Source organism: Triturus cristatus, chromosome 5_1 (assembly GCF_964204655.1).
Source record: "Triturus cristatus chromosome 5_1, aTriCri1.1, whole genome shotgun sequence".
NCBI classification, from domain to species: Eukaryota; Metazoa; Chordata; class Amphibia; order Caudata; family Salamandridae; genus Triturus; species Triturus cristatus.
This window is the reverse complement of record NC_140587.1, coordinates 749514098-749539614: the sequence shown is the minus strand read 5'-3', so window position 1 is coordinate 749539614 and position 25517 is coordinate 749514098.

The window sequence follows — 25517 nt, the reverse complement described above, 5'->3', positions numbered from 1 at the left end:
ACTATAACTACCTACTGGCGACCGCCAGTAGGTAATATATATATATATACAAATTGCAAATTCACTCGGTATTACATCGATTAGGCTTTTACAATTATATATTACATATTTATGGAGCAGGAAATTCTTGCCATCATTCAGCCAGATGTTCAGGTGGTGTTGCACTCAAGGGTGGTGGTCTTGGGTCTAGAGGGATCCCCGAGTTGGAGATGTCCATAGGGGTAGAAGGCCGGATGGTGATGGGGGAAGTAGCATGCTGGATCCCCGGGCTGATCTTGAGGTCATGCTGGGCTCCCTCTTGTGGATAGAGGAGGGTGCTGAAGGGTAGGCGAAACTGTGCCAGAGAGTCAGGTCTCCCGCCTGGCTCAAGGACCCGCAGTGAGGCCCCGGAAGGCGGATATTGCACCCTAGAGAGATTCTGCTTCTCATCTAACCAGGCCTTTCTCTTGGAGGCAATGATTCTGCCCAATATTTTCCAGGAGCTATCCAGAAGAGAAACTGGGCGGTAACAGGAGGGAAGATTTCTGTTCCCTTTTTAGGTCTCGCCTGAGACAGCGCTTTAGCGCTGCTCTGGCGAGACTTATAGTAAGCGAGTTTTGGAAGTGCAAACAGTGGCTTTTCAGGCCTCCAAATACAGTGCATGTGCGTCGGCCGGGCGCGCGCACCATTTGGAGGCCTGAAAGCACTCGTTTGCTTTCACTTTCGCGGGCCGCACGGCCGCTTTGATGTGATCGCGATCGCAATTACTTTCACACACACACATACCCTGCCCCCCCCATAAGATCCCAGAATGGTTGGGTGTCGTGCTCTTTCGATTATCCTACTCACGCACCTACATTCCTCTGGTGTCTCGTGTCCCCTGCTCATATGGTTCTCAGGGATCCATACGGGTCTCCAGGCTCCAGCTCACTTAGTCAGCCCGCGTGAGTCCCTGTCGGCTGATTGATTCATGTCACTTCCCCACGCAGCTCCCGTGCCTATATTCAGCCCCGCCCATTACGGTGCCTCGGCCCTCCTCTCTTGAATCACATGTTTGGTCTCGGCGCTGCACTGTTCTCCCAGGTCCTCCTCCGTCAGTGTACATCAGCCGGCTCAGGGCGGACGGTATTCATGGGACGCTTTAAAAGAGACTGCCGAAAACAGGCGGGTGAGACGAGAGGCAGTTGGGCAGCGTAGGCGCAAAGCAGGGTACAAAGGCAGCGTAGGAGTAGTGCTGAGTTTAGGAACAGCCCTGGGCATGCGGCTTGCAGTACTGATCCCGGGTTGAAACACAGCTGATTCACTCCACAACACCTCAGTTCTGAATGACCGATTCCTGTATTTAAAGCCTGGCTGTGTGGCAACTGGAGTCATTTTATATCTTCTATACATTTGGGGCCAGACTGACCAGTCGGGACAGGTTCCATGCTATTGTAACGCGTATTTAAACAGTTCGAGCTTCTCTCAGGGGCATTACTCCGCTAGCTGCTAGTTCAGATTTATTTAATCTTACTATTAAAGATTTAGACTACGTAGCTATTTTATACATTTTTTTAACGTTAGGTTTTATTGCCCCCCCCCCCTTCTTTTGTTTTGTAGGCTAGATTTCAGTAGCTATTATTCTACACATTTTACATCTTTAAGGCGTTTCGCTGATTCCTGCCCATTTCTTTAGCGGCGCCCTAGGTGTTTATATCAGTTCAGAAGCATGAGGTCTTCTCTGGCCCCTGGTATCCGGCTCATCCGATCCATTTCCACAGGCGACTGGTAAGTGAAGTACAAACATTCGTCTGTCAGCTGTGTGTGCCACTTGACTGCATCTTTAGAACAATCGTGCACGTCTGAGTTGAGCTTGCTTTTTTAAATATGTTACATTCCTTCTGCTATTCGGGATTTATAAACACCAGTTCACTGTACACGGTACAGCCCATGATGCTGCTCCTGTGAGTGCCTTTTCACATCCTCATTAACTTTATAATAAACAGCCAGGGCCACTGTAATCATGCGATTCCGCGGCCGCTTCGTTTTCTGCATACTTATGAATTTATTGCGTTGCCACATAATCCATCATCTGCTGCGTGAACTGCAGGTTTTAACAACAAAGTTTGTGTCTTGCGGTGTTGCTTCACAGTGGTCGCAAAGGTAGACTGGTCACCTATTGTTGCTTTTTGCTCTATTTGCTGGTACTGATGAGGTGAAACCTTTGAACGGGCAGTGTTAACAAGTAAAATTTGCAAAATAATGAAACAATAGTATAACAAAATGAGCCGCATCTTTTGACTTTTCTTGCTACATAATTTAGTGAACCCACCAACATAATTTGGTCCTCATCTACCACATAATTGCAGTTACATTGCTTACAGCCTGTTCTGCGAGTGCCATTTCATATTTTAATTTACCGTGAAAATATAGTGGACGGACAGTAAATGTATGCAAACTTACTTTTATGTGTTTCATTGCCTACTGTAATCCTACTTCGTGTGCATTTGCAAATCTTTCCTAAGAGACGTTCCTCACGGCTGCTCGGTATTTGCCTTTGCACATCTTCATTTACTCTGGAAGTATTATCCTCTTTCAAAAGTTAATTACTGTATATTTTACAGTCTATACGGTGCCGTTGGAAATAGTTTAATAGTTTACCTTCCATCCTGCTGTATGGGCTGTGAGAACTTTTAAATCAACCTTTGTAGAATGCATGCAGTGCTTCTATTCTGAGCCAACCTTTCCATAAATTCATGAATTGTATTGGTTACAGCACATGCTTCTGTTCTCTCTGTATGTCTTTGTAAATCTTTACCGGTTACCGCCACTGTTCCCGAATGATCTGTGCGCTCTGCACTTTTATTCACAAACTATGCTTAAATGCTGTGCCATATTTGCGAAATATTCATTTTCAGATTGTATTCAGTATTTACTCTCAGTAGTAAGTTTCAAGTAGCAACTGATTTGAGCGGACCACCTCAGGTCTTTGATGAGCAAGTATAATGAAGTTGTGGTATGAGGTATTTATTTATTTATTTACAACACATTTCTCTTTTATAGGATAGTCACTCCTTTCTTGATTATGTATGTAAGCAAGCATGTGACCCTTGTGGGCCGCACACATAGTTGAAAAGCAGCAGAGTGCTGTACTGGCTCAAAGATAAAGATAAGTTGTGTGATTGAAAAGGTAGCTAGCTTTTAAGAATGAAAGCGGATTGGCATGCCTTAAACTCTTCCCGAGCTTGAGGCTGTATTGATGGATTAGAGGATGTTCCAGAGCCTACCTGCATGGATGGGAAGGTCTGTTAAGTTGATTGTTCTAATTTGCCCTTCTTTGTTTCTATTCTTGGTGTCTTGGCTGTAGTTGTGCTGAGAACCACCAGTGATGGTGTCCTTGTCAGCCAGATATGCTAGGTGCATAGATTGAGAAGGCCTGTTTCCCTGTTTTTTCTTTTTTGCATTTTTTTCGAGTCTGATGGGGTCCTGGGTGTGCTGAGAACCACCAGAGATGGTGTGTTTGTCCGTAAGATATGCAGGGTTGCTGGTGGTGATGGCTTTGTAGATGATGATGCTGCTGCTTTTGAGGATGGTTAAGGTCAGCAAGAGGAGCCAATGGAGTGTCATGAGGGTCGGGTTGATGTGGGCATATTTCTTCAGGCCCCGGGTGGGATGTACCGCAGCTTGTAGGATGCCTTTAAGGAGAGTCAGTGTGGCGTCTGAAAGGCTGCGGAGCAGGTCCCCACCCAGTTTCAAGAGTACAAGGGTTTAAACAGCAGTTTTGAATTCTAGGAGGAATGGTTTCACTTACTAGAGAGGTTTTTTTGGTTGCAGTTTTCTATAGCGCAAACTCGACCAAAAGGTATCAGAGCGCTTTACATGAGAACCAGTTGCATTACAGATGAACACATTCATTTTTTTTTTAGGCACAGGGGTATTACGTGATTTGCCCAGGATGACTAAGGCTCCAGCCAGACTCTTACCTGGTTCCCCAGCTTCAAGGCTGGCTGCTCTAGCCCTTAAGCCACATTGATACCCGGTCATCTTGGTTTCTTCGCAGCGTATTCTTTGTGACTGAAGTCGGTGCCCAGGGTGTATCGAGTGACTTGGCATTGTAGAAAGTTTGGGTTTGAATCCATCTAGGTTCGTCTGTGAGCCAAGGTTAGACTGGTTCTTGACTTTTATTCTTGGAGAATAGCTAAGAGTTCTGTTTTGGTGGAGCTAAGCTTTGGGAAGTGCTGGATATCCAATTGTTGAGGAGGTCCCTCCATTTTTAGGTCTCGCCTGACCCAGCGCATGCGCTGGTCTGGCGAGACTTATTGAGAGGGCTCCAAAAAGTGCTACCAGGCCAGCCTAGAGCTACAGTGCAAGTGCGCGGGCGCGCGCGCCGCGTTTTACCGCAATTACTTTCACTTTTGCGGCCGCTTTGATGTTTCATCACGATCGCGATCTCTTTCGCGGCCGCTTGGCATAACCAATAGGTCTCGCTTTTGGGACCTTATAAGTATTTAGTTATGCAACTGTTGCATGGCTAAACACTTATAAGCTCCCAAAGGCGAGACCTATTGGCTATGCCAATGCTTGTTGAAAATTGGAACTACCACAACATCTTTTCAGGATGGAAGCAGTTGAGCTCAAATAATGGCCCTTAAAACAGTCATTATAAGGGGGAGGCAAAATGTACCATTTGCTTTAAACAGGTCCATAGGGCCTGCTGGCCTAGGGCTTTCCCAGGGCGGCTTAAATCAATTGCTGAAACAATATCCTTAACCTCAATTGACTGACTAAGTGCAAGGACATGTACCTGACAGGCTCTATAAAGTTCAGATTTGCTGAAGAGGTAACATTGACTTTAACAAAAACAGCTGAGAAATATTCTACCCAGGAATGTGTGGTATTATTTGACTCAATCGTGGGTTTGTTGTAGTCTGAGATAAATGGTTGGTTCACAATTTCCCAAAAAGCTGCATTATCTTTTAAGTTATTCTCCCTTTCAAGGTCCTCCCATTCTTCCTTCCTAAGTTCCTCTTTCCTAGGATCAATGACCTTCTTACAATCTCTTCTGCAAGATTTAAGTTCTGCCCTTAAGAACATGTTTTTCATAGGGGCCATTTTAAGCTGCATATGGGCTGTGGTACATGCATGATTAAACCACTTTTTTGGGGGTCTGCTACTAAGTGATTTTTTAAATAAACTCCTAGAAGGGATAGATGCACAAAGTAGAAAAAAGCCTCTACAATTCTGTCAGGGGATTCATCACATGAGGCTGAAGTTGAGATAACATTCTGATAATCCACGATGAGCTTCTGCATACGTTTCTTTATCATTCTTTGCCCAGATTATCCTAAATCCACCATTACAGGAATATTCATTATCTTGGCCCTCCTTTTGACAGACCTTCTCAACAAGATTGAGAGCAAAGGAGGTAATGAGCAGATTGGGATTGCTACTACAACTATCAACCACCTAATAGTCCTGCAGCAGGTGAATCAGTTCGGCTGATATGATTACATAGTCTACATTGCTACACATCCCATTACCCTTGAATGCTGGAGGAAGGGGGTGTCAGAGCTCCTGCAGTCACTAGCAAAAACCAGGTCTCTGGCAATCAGGATTCTGTTAACTGCCTCCCCATAAGAGACGTGTTTAAAATAGGATAATTCCATTCCTTATGAGTTCCTCAAACCACAGGTTATGGTATTGTTATAATTACATAGATGTAGGTTAAAATCTCCTACTCAAATAACAGGAGCTTCCTTATGATGCATGCACTGTAAATCTATAAAGTCATCTTCTAAATTATCAATAACTTTAGTAGAATTAAGGTAAAAAACATTACAATAATAATTAATTCGAATTATATCCGACAAGTCAAGCAATATCATTGAAAGCATTTGGTAGAAACATTAATTTTCCTGACAGTAAGATTTGTCAGCTAAAGTGCAATAAAGGTGGCCAAACAACATTTTGGTGTGCCTGTGCGAGAGGGGTTGAATAAGTGTTCTGTGCTTGGGCATGCCTGTGGATTCACAGGTGCCTATCTTAATGCTTGTTATTAAAGCTCATTACAAAGAGGCTTTCCAATGGGCCTCCAGTACATGAACATGCAACAGATGCCTTGGAGGCCATTTTGGAATGCTTTTTGTTATACTTTATGAAAATAGCATTAGAAGATGGCTGCCTGTGTGTACGCGCGTTTGTACATACGAAGCACGTTCACAGGGCAATCAAAACTGTTACTGTCCTTGGAAGGCAGGAGACACAAAATGAACCCCACGCACAATTAACATATGTGTTTAGATACAGCTATTACTTTACAATTTCCTTGCTTTTCCAGTTGGTATTTTTAAAAGTATAAACAGATTATTTTAATACCACCCCTTAATTTTAAAAAATAACCAGCAGGTTCTTTGAAAAAGAGATTCAAAAATCTTCCTGATAATCTCACAGCTTTAGCTCTCTTAGAGTAAATGTTTCTGACTATTATACCGAAAGTGCCTAGCCAACTGAAAAATGTTGATCACACTGTAAGTTTGCAAAACTTCAGTATGCGTACTCAGTAAATACGCTTAACAGTATTGTTATAGTCAATATGTATTTTCTCTTATAGGCATCACTCTTCTTCAATTATATACACTGTTTAGGTATAATTTTAATTTTTTTTAATATGTATTCATGTCGTTCTTCATTGAAACATGATAATTAAGTCTGCTTAAATATATTCATGTTTTTCCGTATGGAATGATTTTTATTTCAGCGATTGTTTTAAGGAATGAACAAGGTTTCATAGTAGCTGATAAGTAGCTGATAACTTCACTTCTTGTTTATTGTTTTAAACAAACAGGCAAGGTTTGATAAAATGTAAGTAAGTGAAAGGTTGCCATGGCCTTTGCTGCTAATTTTTTATTAAAAAAATAATCACCAGTTTTCAAATACAATAAATGAGCTAAGAACAGAGTGCATTGAGATAGAGAGGAACTTCATACCAGAGACTCAAGATAGCAGGGTCACACAGAGCTGCAATCACCTTCCTTCACTGAAGTCTACAGAGAGGTGCATCTAGCTTTCACTTGGTGGGAGGATCTGCCTGCCCACTGGTCAATGAATAAGAGAATAGCAGACGCTGCTGCTTTGCTGAAAGTTGGTTCCATTTGTTCATAAGAGGCATGCGGGCGGGTGTGAATAATCGCTGAAGTTTGAAGTAGAATACCTTTGGTGCTACGTTTAGCTTAGTTAACTAAAAGAAAGGTGGGGTGGCCAACCTCAACAAGCATTTGCAATGCAATAGGTCTCGCAGTTACGCAAGTTTATGCCACTGGCATTGTAAATAACAATGCCTTTTATTTATGTTTATAAAAAGAAAACAAAACTAAAAGGCATTGTTATTTGCAATGTCAATAGCTCAAACTCACGTCAATGCGAGACCTATTGCATTGCAAATGCTTGGTTTTTTTGGGTGGAGTTTTATATAGCGCGAACTCGACCCGGAGGTATCAGAGCGCTTTACATGAGCACTACTTATGCTACAGACGCACCCATACATTTTACAATAGCGATCGCTTTCAGTGCCGCTTGTTATTGCAGTCTCTTGATTGGTTGACAGGCCAATTCCTGTTTACTAAGGGTTCGTCCCCCTTATAAATCTTTTCGTGACGTCCCGTTCCAACAATCTTGAAATGTTGTGATCTGATGATTGTTTTATAGACTGTAAGTTTTAAGGGATCAATTTTTCGAAATAACTTTATAGTGATGGAGCTACGTGAATCACTGCCAGGGGCAGATGCCGGGGTGCCATCAGGTGCGGGTCACGAGAGAGTCTGGCACATATCGCCAGCTCGCACCAGTATCCGACCGCTGCTTAGCGCCTGGTTCAAGTTCCCACTAAGTGGCACTACAGGTGGACCTTGGAGCCAGGCACAACTCTCCAGCTAGCGCCAACGTGTCTTTCTGGCAGCGCCTCAAAGCCAGCCAGTTAGACACCACCCTGACATCCCGGGCTTCAAGGATTAACGTTTCGGGGGGGGGGGGAGTGATCCACAGGGCTGCGCACCCACAGAATCCCATGATCCTGCCTCACGTGACACTACAGATATGGAGGATTCATTCTGAAAGTGAATAAAGACTCCGGGGGAGTATAAGCGAGCAGAGCCCCTCTGCGCCCCAACCCTGGCCCTGGCTCAGTGCTTCGAAGGGTCCAGCTTCGGAGGCCAGGCACAGGCCATGAAGGCTGTCCTATGACCACATGTCCTCTCTGAGGCCTTTTCTTGGGAAGTCGGGGGACAGTTTCCTAGTGTGTACTAGACGTGCAGAGGAATGTAGTCCCAGCAAGTAAGGTCACCGTATTCCTTCATCTAGATCCGCAGCTAAATTGTTCAATTTGAGTTAAACCAGAACTACAACTCCCACAATACTTTGTCGTCTACTTAAGGACAAGACAGGAACATAAAGTCTCTGATGACGTGGTGGCCAGTCACCTTAAGGGACCGGTCTGTAGGCGCGCGCCTTACACAGACTCCTGGGTAACAAGCCGGTACAGAAAAACGAAAGGAACAGAGGGCAGAAAGGCACGAAAAACGAGTGGCACAGAGGGCAGAAGGGCACAAAAAAACGAGTGGAACAGAGGGCAGAAAGGCCCAAAAAAAAAGAGGGAAACGAGTGGAACAGAGGACAGAAAGGCACAAAAAAGAGTGGAAAACGAGTGGCACAGAGGGCAGAAAGGCACAAAAAAGAGTGGCGCAGAAGGGCACAAAAGACGAGAGGAGCAGAGGGCAGAAAGGCACACAAAAAACGAGTGGAACAGAGGGCAGAAGGGCACAAAAACGAGTGGAACAGAGGGCAGAAGGGCACAAAAACGAGAGGAGCAGAGGGCAGAAAGGAACAAAAAAAGAGGGAAAACGAGTGTAACAGAGGACAGAAAGGCACAAAAAGAGGGAAAACGAGTGGAACAGAGGGCAGAAAGGCACAAAAAACGAGGAAAAAAACGGGTGGCACAGAACAAGAGCGCACTGAAGCTGCCGAGGAGGGAGTGGGAGGGGGGAGTGGGGGCGGGCGCAGTGGTGCGGGCCGCAGTTGTAAAAGGCAGGGAGAGGGTGAGATTGAGGAAGGGAAAGATAGGGATCAAAGGAAAAAACAAGGGGTGGCAAATGGTGTGCACTTTGATGTCCTCAGTGGCCCCGCGGCTCAGTGAGGACATCAAAGCAAGTGATCAGGCAGTGCTTTTCAGGCTGCCAAATGGTGCGCGCGCCCAGGGCACATGCACTGTATTTGGAGGCCTGAAAAGCACTGTTTGCACTTCCAAAAGTGCTTACTATAAGTCTCGCCAGAACAGCGCTAAAGCGCTGTCTCAGACGAGACCTAAAAAGCTTCATTATACAACCACAATGTTACAATCTTTTTTTGCTCACCCTCCTGCTAAGTATCAGTGCCATTATTTTGCTTGTTATGCACTTGAATCCGGTTTCGATTTTAAATAAATCTTAAAAGTATAGTCCTGGTTTCCTATTGTTCTTGAGTGTGCCTATTCATGCTGAAAGAGTTTTTGGGTTCCACTAACCATACCTGTGACATTTCACAAGATTGATCGTTACCTAGAAAACTTCTCATCTAAATAATGCTCAGTGGTTACTGACACACTCCATCTGGCTTTCTGTCTCAGTTTGGCAAATTGACAAAGTCTTCAGTGCCAGAAGGTCCATAAAACCTATTACTGGGCTGTGTTCTGGAAAGAAATCCGGAAAATAAATTGAGCATGTTTGTCTTAAATCGATGTGGAAAGATGCAACATGCTTTTTTTCTGTGAAGGACACGTTTATATTTCACAACATATATTGGATATGCATGGAGTTAAATGAAGATGGCTTCTTAGAGAATTGTTATTTTGATACATAACAACATGCTAGAAAAAAATAGCTGGCAAATATCAGACAGTCAAATTTACTTTATTCGGCTAAATTAGCTATAAAAGTACATCAACAAAAGAGAATACATTTTTTTAAAGAACAATAAACATTTTTTCATACAGTACAATATGCAGGTAACAAACTCTGAACCCAGGTAAAAATAATACTCAGAGAATGCAATGAAGGTTCACTCAAACAATAACCTGATAACAAAAACCTCAGGAATGGGCTCGCTAAACTGACAGGTGTATTATGAGTTACCAATAAAACATAATTTAGCTCAATTAAGCTGCGCTAGAGAGCTGGAAACATCTGAGAAAAATTACGTGTACTGAAGTGATAAAACACTCTAAAACAGTCAATCAAAGCATTGGATTCTTCATCAGTAACTTTATTCAGCTAACAATCCAGCCCTGGAAGCGCAATTCATATAAAATGAAATATGACCCAGCTTCTTACACACAAAATGTATATAAGGAGTACAAATAAAATCTATGAAAGAAAATACGATATACTGACAAGGAAGGAAACGAATGTCGTCATTGAGGCACGGAGCTCACTCACATATATATTCATTGTTTTTTTACAGAACGTCTAATAAACTTTTATCACGACATAACAAGAATATGGTGTGTCCCATTTTTGCAAGAAAATATGGGCTACCTTATGATGTCTATCATTTGCAGCACGCAATACTGGAACTAGAAAACGCTTCCTGTGGAAGGAGTACAAAGTGCAAAACGGCATAAAGTGCTTTGCTTTGAAAGATTTAAGGGACAATTAGGAAGATTTGTAAAGTAGCTGACTTGCACCGGAAAAGCCACTAAAAGGTAGACAGTATTACAACACAGCCTAGTAAGATAAAATCTATATCTGTAATTTTGGATATGAGACATATACAACTCCAGACCTGCTGTGGATTTAATAGATTAATAATTTAGGGCTATTTGTAAGTTATAGAAATCCCTCAGGCGGCTCTCTTCTCGTCGTTTGTAAAATAGTTCTCTAACCATTCATTTGGTGCCACTATTAATACTTTTTGGATTTGAAAAACCCAGAGTGTAAATGGCTGATTTAACATACATCAACCAGGGAATGGCCCGTGCATTATCCAAGGAGAGACAATCAGATATCATCTCCCTTGAGAAGCTGGCTTCGGGCATCGCCCATATCCTTATGCAAAGGAGCAAGGGTCTGAGTTTGATTCTTTCCTCCAGAAAATGTATGCCAACCTCAAAGTGACATACACATGATGGCAAAGATTGTGGGACAGCCAGCAAACTGTGCAGAAAGTTTTTTTCCACTTACTGGAGGGGATATGCGTTCTTGTATCCCCAGACCCTTGCACCATAACATGCAATTGCAACACACTTAAAGTACAATGAAGTGGCGGAGCGTGCCGTTAGCCTCCTGGGCTTAATGACACGCTCCACCACTTCCGAAATGCAAGGCTGCACCATATTTACAAGAATGTGGTGCAGCTTTGCGTTCACCCTGCGATGGTGCTAAGTTTAACAACTTAGCGCCAACACAGGCACCCTTGCACCAGAGTACAAGGGTGTCTGGGTGCAGGGGAGGATTGGTTATGTGTAGGATGGTGTCCCTTCCTGCACATAAACAAGCCTTAAATGCCATTTTGTAACTTTCATGTGTGCTGCTCCATTCAGCACACATGAAAGTTGCAAAATTTTATTTTTTTAAAAGGTTTGTTTATGTACAGGAAGGGACACCTTCCTGTAGATAAACAAACCATGGCATTTTGCTTTTTCCATGTGTGCTGCACAAGTCAGCACACATGGGAAAAGCAAAAACGAGGCGAAATAATCAATTTCTCCTCGTTTCGGCAATTTAAGACAAGGATTTTCCTGGTCTTAAATTTGGCGCAGCCTCCTATGTACGCCACCCTTGTACATAGGAGGCAGTGTCAAATACAATGGGTGTTGCGGTGGAACGCCCACCGCAACACCCACTGCACGCCCCTTTCACGCTAAACATAGCGTGAAAGGGTGCCTTATGTACAAAGCAGCGTTAAGCCACGTTAACGCTGCCTTGTACATAAGGCAGGGCAACTATCGCCACCAGAACGTCACAAAAAGTGGCATTCCCGTGGCGATAGGGGCTTGTACATATGCCCCTTGATATTTTAAAGAGCATCAATTTCACTTCCCTGTTTGTGCCTTGGTCTGCTTGCAAAGTTATAAACTGAGTCAATGGATCTCCTACATTGAAGTGTGCATGATCTATGTAAACAATAACAGCTCAGACATGAGTCAAACTCAATCCCTAGGTATGGAAAGTGTTTCACCTTGGCTATCTCTGTATCTCCTAGCTGAAATTTCATCGTTTGGCATGCTTGGGCCCCACTTTCTTGCTAAAGGATTTAATGAGATTGCTTTTTAGGCCTAGGTCATCCTTAAATATTTTAAAGCCATCCATAAGTGTTTGTAAACCATGTGTAGTTCTCGAAATTAACACTGCATCATTTGCTGAGAGCAGAACTGGGATCAACATATCTTTTATCTGAGGCACACACAGACATTTCTCTAGGCCGTTAATATATTTAAAAAAAAAACAGGTAGGCCATCACACAGCCTTGATGCACGCCCATGTTGGACCGAATCTCTGGGGAAAATTCCCCATTTGTCCCATATCGAATTTTAGCCACCTTGTTCCAGTGCGTCTTGTGTAACAAATCAATCAGGGCTTTATCAAACCCTAGTCTCTTTATGATGGACCACAATTTAGTACGATTTACCATGCTGAATGCGCTAGAGAGATCCATAGAAATTAGAGGTATGGATCCCCTCTTGGCATTGACATGTTATCTTAGAATAAGCTGTAGGTTTAGGCACTGATCTGTAGTACCCAAACCTCTACGAAACCAATATTTATTTTTATTTAATGCGATTTTATATAGCGCGAACATTACCCAAAGGTGTCAGAGCGCTTTACAAAAGAACCAGTTGCGTTACATAAGGACTTTGGATTACATGAGTTACATAAGAGATACAAACAGAAAAAATTGCAAATCACTCAAGGAAGAGATACAAACAGATAAACTCTAAAATCACATAGAAATGGTAGTAAGTACAAAGGTCTACTACATATACTAGTGGATAGATTTATATATATATGAATATACAAATTGCAAATTCCCTCAGGATTACATTTTAACATCGATTAGGCTTGGACAATTATATATTACATATTTACGGAGCAGAAAATTCTTGCCATCAATCAGCCAGATGTTCAGGTGGTGTTGCACTCAACGGTGGTGGTCTTGGGTCTGGAGGGATTCCCGAGTTAGACATGTCCATAGGGGTAGAAGGCCGGATGGTGGTGGGGGAAGCAGCAGGCTGGATTCCCGGGCTGATCTTGAGGTCATGCTGGGCTCCATCTTGTGGATAAAGGAGGGCGCTCAAGGGTAGGCAGAACTGTGCCACAGAGTCAGGTCTCCCGCCGGGCTCAAGCACCCGCAGCGAAGCACCAGCAGGCCGATATTGCACCCTAGAGAGATTCTGCTTCTCATCTAACCAGGCCTTCCTCTTGGAGGCAATGATTCTGCCCAAGATTTTGCAGGAGCTATCCAGCAGAGAAATTGGGCGGTAACAGGAGGGAAGATTTCTGTTCCCTTTTTGAAAATTGGAACTACCACAACCTCTTTTCCGGATGGAATTAGTTGGGCTCAAATAATGGCCCTTAAAACATTCATTATAGGGGGGGGGCAAAATGTTCCATTTCCTTTAAACAGGTCCATAGGGCCCCGCAGGCTTAGGGCTTTCCCTGGGCGGCTTAAATCAATTGCTGAAAAAACATCCTTAACCTCAATTGACTGACTAAGTGCAAGGACATGTACCTGACAGGCTCTATGAATTTCAGATTTGCTGAAGAGGTAACATTGACTTTAACAAAAACAGCTCAGTAATATTCTACCCAGGAATGTGTGGTATAATTTGACTCAATCGTGGGTTTGTTGTAGTCTGAGATAAATGGTTTGTTCACAATTTTCCAAAAAGCTGCATTATCTTTTAAGTTATTCGCCCTTTCAAGGTCCTCCCATTCTTCCTTCCTACGTTCCTCTTTTCTGGGATCAATGACCTTCTTACAATCTCTTCTGCATGATTTAAGTTCTTCCCTGAAGAACATGTTTTTCATAAGGGCCATATTAAGCTCCTTATGGGCTGCGGTACATGCATGATTAATCCACTTTTTTGGGGTTCTGCTACTAAGTGATTTTTTAAATAAAATCCTAGAAGGGATACATGCACAAAGTAGAAAAAAGCCTCTACAATTCTGTTAGGGGATTCATCACTTGAGGCTGAAGTTGAGATAACATTCTGATAATCCACGATGAGCTTCTGCATACGTTTCTTTATCAATCTTTGCCCAGATATTCCTAAATCCACTATTACAGGAATACTCATTATCTTGGCCCTCCTCTTGACAGACCTTCTCAACAGGATTCAGAGCAAAGGAGGCAATGAGCAGATTGTGGTTGCTACTTCAACTATCAACCACCTCATAGCCAGGCAGCAGGAGAATCAGTTTGTCTGAGATGAATACATAGTCTACATTGCTACACGTCCCATTACCCTTGAATGTTGGAGGAGGGGGGTGTCAGAGCTCCTGCAGCTCCTGCAGCCACTAGCAAAAACCAGGTCCCTGGCAATCAGGATTCTGTTAGCTGCCTCCCCATAAGAGACGTGTTTAACATGGGATAATTCCATCCCTGATGAGTTCCTCAAACCACAGGTTATGGTATTGTTATAATTACATAGATGCAGGTTAAAATCTCCTACCCAAATGACAGGAGCACTGTAAATCTATAATGTCATCTTCTAAATTATCAATAACTTTAGGAGAATTAAGGTAAAAAAATTACAAAAATAATTTATTAGATTTATATCCGACAAGTCAAGCAATATCAATAAAAGCATTTGGTAGAAACATTAATTTCCCTGTCAACTTAAGTTCCCTTAAAGTGGCCAAACAACATTTTGGTCTGCCTGTGCCAGAGGGGGTGAATAAATAGTTTATACAATAAAAGTCATTGAGGTTAAGCTCATCTAGAGAGCGAGTTTCCTGAACACAGATTACATCATAACCACTTATAAATGACACCCAGTGTGGATTTGAGAATTTAGCTCGAATGCTGGCAACATTCCACAATAATACCTTAATACCATTCCTCTAGATTAATTACTTGCAGTAATTGTGAGGAAGGATGAACACAATCCCCACTAGGACCTTCATTTTAAATTAGATTTATAAGGTGCGGCTCTACCAATTGTTTGTAGGAAGGATGCATCAAAACTCTACTGTTATGTTCTTGAGTGCACAAATGTTTCTGTGACCTGGGTGCACCACTAAAATGAAGTCACTACTGAGCATCCTAATAGGATAAGGCTTTAAAACTGTTCCTAATAGGAATGTAGAGGAGCGGCTGGATAGTAGCAGTCGTTATGTCACTTGAAGCAAGAGGCACTTCTGTTAATGGTCTAATTGGCCTTCATAAATATTCCAAAGCTGGGACTTTGATTGTGCTCTGGGAGGAATTCAACCTATATACAGTATCAAATCAAAGCTGCCAGCATTGAATCGATTTTTTTCGTATGAGGGAGGATTAGAAAATACATTCTCTGAAGGAATCTGGGTGTGTGTAGTATCTTCATGTAAGGTTAATACTGTTCTCCTGTATCTTGCAACTAGCTGCTCAGCCAGTGTGAGAGTTCCATGTGGAATGTTGACGTGACTGGAATGTTGGAGGTTGGTGTGGTGTGAGACAGTTGAGAGGATGGGCTGAGCAGCTAGCAGGCTGCTCCTGGTGGGGCTATTCTATGGACTTAATTAACTTAATAAATACGCTTAAGATCTATCCTGGCTACGTCTGCTGTGTCACATCAACCTATGGAACCAGGTCACTTCAATTGGCGACGAGTTGGACTAAAGAAACCATGCGTGTAACCTGAATAGACTGGTGTGTAACTAAATTGGTGTGACTTGAAGATGTTGACTTAAAGAAAAGAAACTCCTCATTAGGCGGAACTACCTGGCACCGTGAGCCCCACCAGTGACCACAACACCGGTCGCCCAAACCTCTGTGTGCCAGTTGGAGTGAGGAGTGGAGCTGCAAGTTGTTCACTAGTGCAGCACAGAGGTTTGCCTCAGTTCAGTTTCTACTTTGAGGTGTTGTGTCCCTGAACTGTCTTCTGGATCTCTTCGCGACCAAGTATGGTGTCTTTTGAAGGCTGCTGGCTGCTGGTCCCTGTGACAGTCGTGTAGGAGTAGTACCTGCAGTCTCTTTCTGTGTTGGACTGTGGAGGGCCACTTGACGTTCGTGAGGTGAGCGTTTGGGAGCTGTCACCGGAAAAGGTGTCTGGCGAAATTTGTAATTTCAGCCAAAGTCAGTACATCTCTTGATACTACGTGTTATTGTGCAGCAGTTTTTTAAAAAAGAAATGAGGAACCTACCCCTAGTTGTCAATCTCTGGATGTCTATTTTAGAGCCGTGGTGCTAGCTCAATGTCGGTGGGCACTCTTTAGCGTCTACACGATGGTTCATCTACTTTCATCCACTGGATATGTGTTATCAAGGCAGCCTACAAGAAGCTTCTGTAGCGCATCACGAAGTAAAGTTAACCGTGACTACCTAGACTCATCTCTGCGTGAATTTCGAAGGTGTTTTCCAATCAATGTGATTCCATGTCAGCGCTGGTTTTGTTTTACTCAAGGTATGCAAGGTTGTTTTACTTGTTGGCAAATCTAAGGAGAGACGGCTGTTTCCTACTTAAAAAAGACTTGGGTGCCGTTCACGATCCTGTAAAAACCGGGTACGAACCGTCGGGCGGAGCATATTCGCCGTCCGACGCGTACCCGGTCGTAACAATATACAAACATGGAAGTACGATTCGCACGGAAATACCATTTCCGTACGAATCGTACAAAACCCCGACCGACGAAAATAATCATACAAATGTGATCCGGGAAAGCGCCGATGTGACATCGGGACGCACGCAGCCTGCCATTCACGAACCAGGAATTACGATTCGCACCGACGTCATCCCGCACGGACAATATTTTCCGGCAGCCAAAAACTGCCGGGAAATCAGGACGATGCGAACAAGGAGTACCTGTACGCGACGGACAGACATGGACCCGAACCTACGTGTCATCCCGGCCCTCATAGCAGTCGACCTCCTCTACAGGTTACGACGCAGACGCCGCAGAAGGTCAGAACAACAAAGGGAGGGGGGAATGGGAGGGGGCAGGGGCAGGCCACAAAACCCCCACCAACGTCACACAGCACACATGCCCTGGACATACCTGACCCCAAGGCCCTGGTCACTACGAGGGGGTGGGGGCGTGTCCAGCAAAGCCAGCGTCCGCCACAACGGAAGTGCTTGACGACGCGAACCGGCAACACAACAATACAGGTACATCCCGTACCCATGCCTTAAGAGCGTGGGTACGAGTCGTACCACGCCCACACCTACGTGACCCCCACCAATGGCGGGACAGCTGTACCCACGTGGCAAAGGCCTGGGTACGGCCCGCACAAGCATTCCATAGCGTGGGCACGGATATGTACGGAGCGTACCCTCACCCACGTACGTATGGAGCGTACCCCCCACCCCAACAGTGTAAGTACGAACCGTACCCTCACCCGCGTATGCATGGAGCGTACCCCCCACCCCAACAGTGTAAGTACGACCCGTACCCACACCCGCGTATGCATGGAGCGTACCCCCACCCCAACCGTGTATGTACGTACCATACCCCCACCCCAACCGTGTATGTACGACCCGTACCCCCACCCCGTATGCATGGAGCGTACCCCCACCCCAACCGTGTATGTACGACCCGTACCCTCACCCACGTATGCATGGAGCGTACCCCCACCCCAACAGTGTAAGTACGACCCGTACCCTCACCCGCGTATGCATGGAGCGTACCCCCCACCCCAACAGTGTAAGTACGACCCGTACCCTCACCCGCGTATGCATGGAGCGTACCCCCACCCCAACCGTGTATGTACGTACCGTACCCCCACCCCAACCGTGTATGGACAACCTGTACCCCCACTCCGTATGCATGGAGCGTACCCCCACCCCAACCGTGTATGTACGACCCGTACCCCCACCCCGTATACATGGAGCGTACCCCCACCCCAACCGTGTATGTACGACCCGTACCCTCATCCGCGTATGCATGGAGCGTACCCCCACCCCAACAGTGTAAGTACGACCCGTACCCCCACCCCCGTATGCATGGAGCATACCCCCCATGCCAACAGTGCACGTACAGAACGTGCCCCCACCGCCGTATGCATGGATCGTACCCCCATGCCAACAGTGTATGTACGACCCGTACCCCCACCCCGTATGCATGGAGCGTACCCCCACCCCAACCGTGTATGTACGACCCGTACCCTCATCCGCGTATGCATGGAGCATACCCCCACCCCAACAGTGTAAGTATGACCCGTACCCTCACCCGCGTACGCATGGAGCGTACCCCCCCACCCCAACAGTGTAAGTACGACCCGTACCCTCACCCGCGTATCCATGGAGCGTACCCCCACCCGTGTATGTTCTAAGCGCACATATCCTGAAATAGGAGGGGTGGGTGCCCATCACCCCCAGCAGTGCCCAGACATAGGAGGGGTGGGTGCAGAGTCCTCCCAGCAGTGCCCAGACACAGGAGGGGTGGGTGCAGAGTCCTCCCAGCAGTGCCCAGACACAGGAGGGGAGTGTGCAGAGTCCTCCCAGCAGTACCCAGTCACAGGAGGGGTGGGTGCCTATCACTCCCAGCAGTGCCCAGACACAGGAGGGGTGTGTGCAGAGTCCTCCCAGCAGTGCCCAGACACAGGAGGGGTGTGTGCAGAGTCCTCCCAGCAGTGCCCAGACACAGGAGGGGTGGGTGCAGAGTCCTCCCAGCAGTGCCCAGACACAGGAGGGGTGTGTGCAGAGTCCTATTCAGCAGTGCCCAGACACAGGAGGGGTGTGTGCAGAGTCCTCCCAGCAGTGCCCAGCCACAGGAGGGGTGTGTGCAGAGTCCTCCCAGCAGTGCCCAGACATAGGAGGGGTGGGTGCCTATCACTCCCAGCAGTGCCCAGTCACAAGAGGGGTGGGTGCAGAGTCCTCCCAGCAGTGCCCAGACATAGGAGGGGTGGGTGCCTATCACTCCCAGCAGTGCCCAGTCACAAGAGGGGTGGGTGCAAAGTCCTTCCAGCTGTGCCCAGACACAGGAGGGGTGTGTGCAGAGTCCTCCCAGCAGTGCCCAGTCACAGGAGAGGTGGGTGCAGAGTCCTCCCAGCAGTGCCCAGACACAGGAGGGGAGTGTGCAGAGTCCTCCCAGCAGTGCCCAGTCACAGGAGGGGTGGGTGCCTATCACTCCCAGCAGTGCCCAGACACAGGAGGGGAGTGTGCAGAGTCCTCCCAGCAGTGCCCAGACACAGGAGGGGTGGGTGCAGAGTCCTCCCAGCAGTGCCCAGACACAGGAGGGGAGTGTGCAGAGTCCTCCCAGCAGAGCCCAGTCACAGGAGGGGTGGGTGCAGAGTCCTCCCAGCAGTGCCCAGACACAGGAGGGGAGTGTGCAGAGTCCTCCCAGCAGTGCCCAGTCACAGGAGGGGTGGGTGCCTAACACTCACAGCAGTGCCCCTGCAAAGAAAAGGGTGGAGTACCCACAGATCCAATGCCCACAAATGTCAGTCAGGTGCACAAAGATCCTGCAGTACATGTACCACATGTGTGCGAGGCTGGGAGTATACACATGCATAGCGCCAAAAAGAAAACATGTACACATGAAGTCATGGCAACAGTCTACATACACAAGTACAGTGACCACCAAGGATGCCACGAATGATGCAGGTGGAGACATCGCTCAGCATGCATGGCCCAAGTCTAACGAGTCCGTCACACACCCAGCCAATGTAGACACAGCTCAGCACCACATATTGGAAAGACCCTGCAGGGAAGATGTCATGTTACACAGAGGAAGGAACACACCTTGGGACGATGACACCATGCAGTAACTGCGTACATGAACATAGTTATGTAGCCAACAGCTTGTGATGGCACACAGATAACAGGATCCACCCTATGACCAGCACAAGACTACAATTCCCACACACCCAACACATTATCACCACCCAAAATGATGGGGCAGGTCCACCAACAGCAATACCAGACAGACAGTAGTGTACTAAGGAAAAAGAAATTGCTTTATTCAGCATCAAGAAAATGTGTTTGTCCATTGAAAGTTCAAAATGTTCAATGCCCATAGGGCAATCAAAAGTTCACATCCAGGTGGGGGACACAGTGGGACGCGTGTCCCCTAGCTTGCCTGCACACTCAGACTCCTTCGTCTTCCAGAGCGGGGAGGGCATCATGTGGGGGGGAAGGACCAGGCACCGCAGGGACATGAGGGCGAAGGGTAGGCATCATGGGTGCAGGGATGGAGGACTCCACCACAGGGGGTGGGGCAGGGCCAAAGGCGGAGGCCAGGATGGCGCTGCACACCTTAGCAAGGTCCTCCAGCGACTCCCCTGCACCCGAAGGAACCACAGGCCCCAAGGAGGGGGGCCGAGGGATGGGTCGCAGTGCCACTGGGGGAGGGTGTGGACAGGGGGGGGACTCAACCACCCTGACCGGGGACTCCCTTGACCACTTGCGGGGTGGTGTCACTGTGGGGCTCAGGGACAGAGCGGCCATGAAGGAGTCTTTGCCGGATATGTGGCCAGGAGAGCTGAGGGGAGGGGATTTGGAGGGAGTGGATTGGGTGGAATGCGGACTCCCACTCTGGCTGCGTGGCTTACGTTTGCCCCCCCACCCAGTGGGTATGCCTACTTCACCCTGTGTGTGCGTGCCAGGAGGTGTGCGTTTGACCTTCCCTGCTGGTGTGGTGCCTGTGTCTGTTGTGGTGGGTGCATGCTGACGTCTGGGTGTACGTGGGACAGGCATGGGAGTGGGAAGTGTGGATGGGTCAGGGGTAGGGGGTTGGACGTAGCGCTGCAGGAGACCCACTGCTGCAGTCAGTGTCGACTCAATGGACCTCAGCAAGTTGCGTTGGTCAGCCTGCGATGAGAAAATGCCCTCCAAGTATGCCTCCATGTTGTGCAGCACTTGGCTGTGGCCATGGAGGACATTAAGCATTGCAGCCTGACCAACCTGCAACTGCCGCTGGATGTCCACAGACTCGGCATTGGTGGCAGCAGTGGAGACAGGGGCAGGGGGTGCGGTGCCTGGCAGGAAGGAGACATGTGGTGACTGGGCACGCTGGGAAGGGACACGAGCAAGTGGGAGGCGGCTGATGGCAATGGAGGGGGCGGGGAGAGATGTTGTGCTGCAGTCAGCTGCTGGTGCAGCCTCCGCCCGCTCGGAGAGATCATCCTCGGACCCGTCAGCTTCATATTCTGTCGTGCCAGTGGACAGGTCCTCGGCCTCACTCTCCTCCGCCTCAGTTCGACTCGATGTGCCAGGCACAATGTCACCGCTGGCACTGGTGCTCGGTCCCTCCGCTCTGTCTGTGCTCATGTCTCCCTCCGTGTCCCCCGACGATGCTGTGGGCAAGGTGAAGAGACAGCAATTAATCATACACCTGTATACATATGTCACATGAGTCCAATCTACATAGGTTACAGTGCATAGCCTGAAAAGAAAGATCAGTGACATCTACAAAACAAGGTACAGATGTAGGGCATGCAACACACACTTGGTTGACCCACCATGCCACTGAAAAACTATGGAGAGCATGACACAATAGCAAATGACATGAAATGGAGTTTGACAGAGGAGCCAGGCCCTGGGGACAATCCAGCACTGCATCTGCACCACACAGCGTTGGCAAAAATAGGGATGAGCAGGGACCATATCCATGAACTTGAGGCACATGCTGCATAGGTAATACTGAAAACATGCCCACCATGACTGGCACACCGCACCTTGAGTGCATGTGCAGGCAAACATCACACACTGGCCAGACCTAGCAAGGAGATATCAGGTTTTGACATGTAGGCTTTGCCCGCACCAACCACCCCCTACATGAGACAATTTGTTGAGACACAGGAAGCACTTACATCTCTTAGTCTGGGTGAAATACACATGGGCTGGATCAATGCAAGATTGGACACCAAATACCCAAGGTGCGCCTGTCCAAATAATCATGTACAAATGGGCAGCATCAGATGATTGTAACAAGACACACAGGCACTGGCCACCGTGAGTATGAACAAGGAAAATCAGGTCAGGCTGTACAGTGGACACTTGTACTACATTTTACGTCAATATACATGGTGCCAGGGGACAATGGCACAGAGCACAACCTATGCTGTAGACACTGAGAGTGTCCACATTTCGTGATGACACACATGACACCTATGAAAATATGCCCCAGGGGACAGTAGTGGCCACACAACTCCATGGTCCTGATTGGGAATGACTGCAACACACGCCACCATCCCTGCACTATGCGTATCGCACACTCATGCACATCATGTCACAGGCCACAACATAGGACATGCGTGCTGTAAGGCATGACACTTGAGAGACTAACTCCCATGTCTGGACTCAGCATCAGTGCCAACTGACATGGAACCCACAAGTACTGAACTGGACAGGGCACAGGCAAGGTCCCAAAACCTCTAACACACTACCCCCACACATGATGCTTCAGGCATAGTTCACGTGGAGAAAGTGCCAGCCTACATAACCTTGTGAAGGAGTGACTACACACAGACCAGGGAACACATTGCAAGGAGGGGAAGGGAGGCAGGAGAGCACCGCTATACTGTGGGTAACTGGATCTGCACAGCACCTTTAAACCCTGGCAGTGTATCCATGCAACTGTGCACTTACATATGCTGGTGACACACAACAAACACACATGTACCTACCCCCTTCCTGCTGCTGCTTCTCCCGTAAGCGCCTGTCCAAGTCTGGAAATACCACCGCCAGCACACGCTTGTGGATGTGGGTCAGACGGCGGCACCCGCGGTTCTTATGGGTCTCAGGTGAGTCCCCCAGCAGGACCCGTGCGATCCACCGCGTCCAGCACCGGATATCCTGCCAGCGTTTCCTCACCTGGGGCAGGCGCCGCTTGCGACCCTTCGTCCTCCTCACGGCACTGACGGCGTTCATCCATATCTGCTTCTTGGCAGAGGCGCCTACCTGTGAGGATGAACAAGTGACACTACATCAATACACCTGGCACATGTCACAGATCCACATATTAGAACTATTTTGCTGTTTACAACAAGGCATGGTATGCATCCAACGCATTGCACCTTTGTCAAAGGGACATGATCCTCTGGGGAAGGGCAAAAGCAGTACGTGCCATTGAAAGTACACAGGTGGAATGAGGGCAACGACACAATCAATGATCCAGGCTCACACTGTGCATCAGAAGGTACACCAGGATAATGTGCAGCACCTCTAAGCAGTCACATGCCACAGGCCACTGATGCTACCGCAGCAGAGTACACAGACACACACAGGCACAGGACATTCACCTGCCATTGCCAAATGCAGCGACAAACTTCACTCTGCACATGTGCCACTAGACGGGGGGGCTCACAGGTGTGGGGCTGGCTCTGCACGTCAGACACACAGCACTGCTCCCTGCTCACATCACATGGGCAGGGTATATCCATCCCTCATGCAGCCCGGGTGCCACACTCCACATATGCACCCACCCACATGACAGGGGACTAACACACACACCGATGTCCAGGGTACGAACACATCATGTGGACACTCTCAGCACAGGTACACAGAACTAACACACATCTGTGGGTACAGTCACCTGTCACACTGGTCTGACCACATAATCAAATGAGGACTGTAGAGGCTACATTCCCAGGAGGACAAGACAGGCAGTATGTGGCATGCACCATGCAGTGATTGTCACAGTAAACACAATGCAAGTGAGGATGGCAGACATGCACCACAGCATGCACTGGCTGGGAGACATCAGGCATTCCCCCCCCTGGGACCCCCCCCTCAGTACATAGCATGTGTGTCACACCTGGACACAATGCCAGAAGTCACAGTCACAAAAAAGGGACACAGTCTGTGCTAGTAGACTCTGCACTCACCTGATACCCTGGTCGACCATACAGCATGGGGTACTGTGGGAGGATCACATCCAGCAAAGCCAGATTCTCCTCCAGGGTGAAAGGCTGTGCCCTCTCCACAGACCTTGACATGGTTCCAGGGAATCAGTAGCAGCAGCTGGCTCGTAGACTCCAGAGATGTGCAGGCAAGTGCTCCCTCATGGGACCTGGCTGCCTTATATCTGCCTTGCTGGCCTGTTTCATGCACAGGAGTACAGAGTGATTGGTCACTCACATTTGCATCCTATGTTTCCTCCAATCCCTTCAAACCTAGCACAGTCAGTGGGTTCTTATTGTGTTTTTTTCTTGAGCATGATGTCACCTCCAGAACCACATTGCAACAAAGTAGATTCATTCAAACTGCCTACTGCTGTGCACCTGCTGAAAAAAATTCAAACTTTAAACTTGGTCTCCATGACAACCAGCATGCATGTAGGCCTTTATACTTGTCCCTCATGTGTCCCCTATGTAATTTGGAGTTTCACACACAGGTACGGTGCGTACCGGGGCCCTAGGGCACCCCAAATGCATAGCAACGGCCCGTACAGGCGTGTGTACGGTCTGTTTCACCATGGGTGTTCTCGCGTATGCGTACCCATAGTGATAGTGAGCGTACGCACGCGTGTACGCTCACTATCACTATGGGTACGCATACGCGAGAACACCCATAGTGATAGTGAGCGTACAGGCGTGTGTACGGTCCGTACCACTATGGGTACGCATACGCGAGAACACCCATAGTGAGATGGACCGTACACACGCCTGTACACTCACTATCACTATGGGTGTTCTCGCGTATGCGTACCCATAGTGATAGTGAGCATACGCACGCGTGTAGGGTCCGTACCACTATGGGTACGCATACGCGAGAACACCCATAGTGAGACGGACCGTACGCACGCCTGTACGCTCACTATCACTATGGGTGTTCTCGCGTATACGTACCCATAGTGATAGTGAGCGTACGCACGCGTGTAGGGTCCGTACCACTATGGGTACGCATACGCGAGAACACCCATAGTGAGACGGACCGTACACACGCCTGTACGCTCACTATCACTATGGGTGTTCTCGCGTATGCGTACCCATAGTGATACGGACCGTACACGCGTGCGTACGCTCACTATCACTATGGGTACACATACGGCAGCACCCCCATAGTGATAGGGAACGTACACAGGCCCTCTGAGCGAATGTACGGTGCCTTTCACACATCACAGTGGTGACAGGCAGCACAAAGGAAGGAATAGGGCTGACATACTTGTCCATGGATGGACATCAAGGCATTGTCTGGGCAGTACTACATGTGTGGGGCACAGGTGTGAAAGGCTGTGATGTGGCACATTACTCCTGAGTCGAGAGGGCACCAGATGTATGATGAGATGTGTACAGATGTTATGTGTGACGGTGCAATGTGTGCCAGGCATGCCCTTAACTCCTTTGACATGTGTGCATGTCGTACTGCACACTTGGGATGAGCGTCACTGGCATGGCACAGTCAACAACACACGCAAGTGTCCCCTGATGCCCGCTACAGGGGTTAGCACACC